Raw genomic sequence first — 3,342 nt, 5'->3', positions numbered from 1 at the left:
AGACATAAATGCAGAACAGTACATGAGTTTCAGGCAGAAACAAATAGCAGAATTATGATTAATTCTTATTTTAGGTTTGCAAAGTCTTTTAATGATAATTATGCAGAGCTATACTTTACCCAAAGGAACCCCAGGGCATTCCCTTGTAAGCACTGGGCTGCGACAGCAGGGTGAATTCAAGCCCACCAGCTGTTCTGAGAGAGGAGGAGGAGGCTGTCTGCTCCCCTGAAGATTTGCAGCCTCGGAAGCCCCATCCAGGGCTGTTGTGAGCCAGGATCGTCTCCATGGCAGCTGCCTGGGGGCTGGCTGCTTTAATCAGAGACTATGTAAGACGATAGAAAAATGTCAGTGAAGCCCAGTGACCAATGCTTATCAAAGAGCTACTATATCTCAAACAAGATGGTCAGGGCGTAGAGTAGTGAGTTACGTGTCGGGTTGCTAACAACAAGGACAATGGTTCCCACCAACCATTGAGTAGAATAAAGCGGAGGCACCCATCAAGATTTATAGCCTCATCAGAAGACCTTAAATAAACAAACAAACAAATCATAGTGTTGAGAATGAGGGGGGAGGGTTGTCAGAGCAGAAACCCAAAATCCATCTGTAGACAATGGGGCATCCCTTTACAGAAGGGTCACAAGAAAGGGATGAGTCAACCAGGATGCGGTATAGCACCAACGAAGCACACAATATTCCTCTGGTCCTTTGAGGTTTCCTCACCTCCACCTATCATGACCCCAGTCCTGCCTTTCAGTTTTGGCTAGAAGGGAGCATGTACGCATAAGAGCTCACAACACACAAAATCCAGGTCAGATAAAACCCCCAGGAACAGAAATGGGAGTCGCAATACCAGGAGGGTAGGGGGAAGGTGGAAAGAGGAGGGAACTGATCCCAACGATCCACACATAACCAGCACCCCCAACCTGCCCAGGGGGACAAACAGCAGAAACCATGGGAGAGGGAGACAGCAGCTGATGAAAATAATAATAATTTATAATTTATATATATTTATCTAAATTATAATTTATAATTTATCATGAGGGCATGAGTGTGGGGGGGGGAGGGAAGCTGATACCACGGGCTCAAATAGAAAGTAAAGGTTTAGAAAATAATGATGGCAACATATGTACAAATATGCTTGATATGATTGATACATGGATTGTTAAAAGAGCTGTAAGAGGCCCTAATAAAATGGTATTAAGAATAAAAAAAGATTTACAGTCTCAGAAACTCTAGGAGGCAGTTTTGTTCTGTTCTATAAACCAGAGTTGACTCAGTGGCAGGGGTTTAGGTATGATTTGTAAGACCAGCACTGAATTAAGTGTTGGACATAAAAGAATAAGTACTGATAAACACAGTCCTAACCTTTTTGAAGTCTGTACCTTGTGAAGGGGAAAAAAATACCAACCTGCAGATAATCACAATTGAAAATGATCACTAAGTGATGTGAGAAGGACGCAAATAGTAAGAAACAGACGCAGCTTGGAAGGACTAGAAGGGGGTGGCATACACAGGGAAGTAGGGAGGCTCGGGCGGCACATGGCCTGGCACGTTCCAGGACCTGAGGAGGTCAAGGAGAAAGGGGTGTCCTAGGAACACAGAAAGGTGGTAGCCAGCGGTCAGAACGAGCAGGACCCCAGAAGCCATGTTATGAATGTAAGTCTTCCAGAGTAATAAAATCCAAACGCACTGCTATCGACTCCCTTCCAACCCTTCGTGACCCGGTTATCTAAGGTTCAGGAGGTTGCAAATCTTTCCCAGAGCAGACAGCCTGTGGTAGGATTGAAACACAGACCTTGTGTTTTCCAGCCCAAAGCTTACCAGAGGTGCCACCAGGGCTCTGTTAAAAGAAGCTCAAACCAAACCTTATACAAAATTCTTGAGGCTCTTAATATTTATGGGTGCAGATACACTCATCACCTCTCGTTGAATGGCTGGTGGATTTGAACTGCCAACGTTTCGGTTAGCAGAGCATAGTTTACCAAGAGCTGAGCACCGTATTGCTCTCTCGGCTATCTTCCTGATCACTGGTGCGTGATGAAGGTGCGTCCACTGCCCCACTCACCGAGGGTTTCTCTCGTCGTCATTGGCGCCCCAGTGAGTGGTCTTTCTGGATGCAGTGTCTGTCGTGGGCAGCATTCCATTCTCTCCCAGGCTCTGTTGATTGTGAGTGTGATCTGGCAAACTTTCAGAAGTAGATCTCCAGGCCTTTCTTCCGAGTTTGCCTTAGTTTCTTAAATAATTCTTATATATTTAGTGAGAGCTTGCTAGGTGCAAACGTCTGTGCTAAGCTTTTACCTTTTGAAAATGTAATTCGCATGACCCCATAGCAGATAGAACAGATAATATTCTGTTCAGGAGAGTTACCATGAGGGGGTATTGACTGCGTGACAGAGCAGGACAAGACGAGTCTCCCAAAGAGGGAACCTAAAATAAACTTTTAAATCATAGATTTTTAAAATAACAATGGACATAGAAGTTTAAGGAACCTGGGCTACAAAAGAGAAATCGGCCTCCTATAAGAGTGCCCTCAGGGCAACACTTCGGTTACAGAGTTGTGGGTGAAGCAACACCAGTTACAGAGTTGTGGGTGTGAGAGAAGACAACGAGAACACCAGCAAAGAAGCAGGCATGTCACTCAAACTCAGTGCATCGAACGGCTGATTTACCAAAACCAGCCATATATTGATTGCACAAACATAATTTTTAAGTTCTAGAAAGAATGCTTAATTTTATGACTGAATATGAATCATTTTATATACAGCAAGCAAAATGTTTTCATATGAGAATTTTATACTGGTTTTTAATTCAATTTTTAAATGTCATTTTGCATTGAGTCAAACTTTTAGCATTCATCTATTACTATTTTAAGTTACTTTATGTTAAATTTCCTTCACATCTCTTTCACTTGGTCCAGTATAATAATTCCTTTCCATTGCTTTGTGTGTGTGATTTTGTGAGGGATTATTTTGTAATTTGCCACCAGACCAACCAAGATATTTTAATTGTTCCATAACAGAAATTGCATATTTATTTTCATGGGAGGTGTGATGGTGGTAACTTTGATTCATCTGGGATGAATTTCAATTTTAACACTAAATTTAATTTAACTGAAGCCTCTAATTACATTTAATTTAATTTGAAATTCTAATTTATTTTTAGTGCCTGTGATTTAAACTTCAAGTTTTATCTTGAAGTTTAATTTAATATTAAAGTTAAATGCTACAAATATATGAGGAAAGCAGATATGCCATTTGAAGAAATGTCAAAAGAATAAGGAAGATGCTTAAAGTTTACAAAAATAGAAAATGACATTCAAAGATAACTGAAGCTCTTTCACAT

General features: G+C 41.4%; 1 pseudogene; it reads right to left on the bottom strand.

The window, feature by feature from the left end:
• LOC101647062 overlaps nt 1–2,087 on the bottom strand; it is a 55,785-nt pseudogene extending 53,698 nt beyond the window's left edge.
• Between the last annotated feature and the right edge of the window lie 1,255 nt (nt 2,088–3,342).

Source organism: Echinops telfairi, unplaced genomic scaffold (genome assembly GCF_000313985.2).
Source record: "Echinops telfairi isolate 266 unplaced genomic scaffold, ASM31398v2 ScPeMD7_443;HRSCAF=831, whole genome shotgun sequence".
Classification (NCBI taxonomy): Eukaryota; Metazoa; Chordata; class Mammalia; order Afrosoricida; family Tenrecidae; genus Echinops; species Echinops telfairi.
Note: the sequence above shows the minus strand (reverse complement) of the source record. Positions and strands in the feature narration are given on the sequence as shown.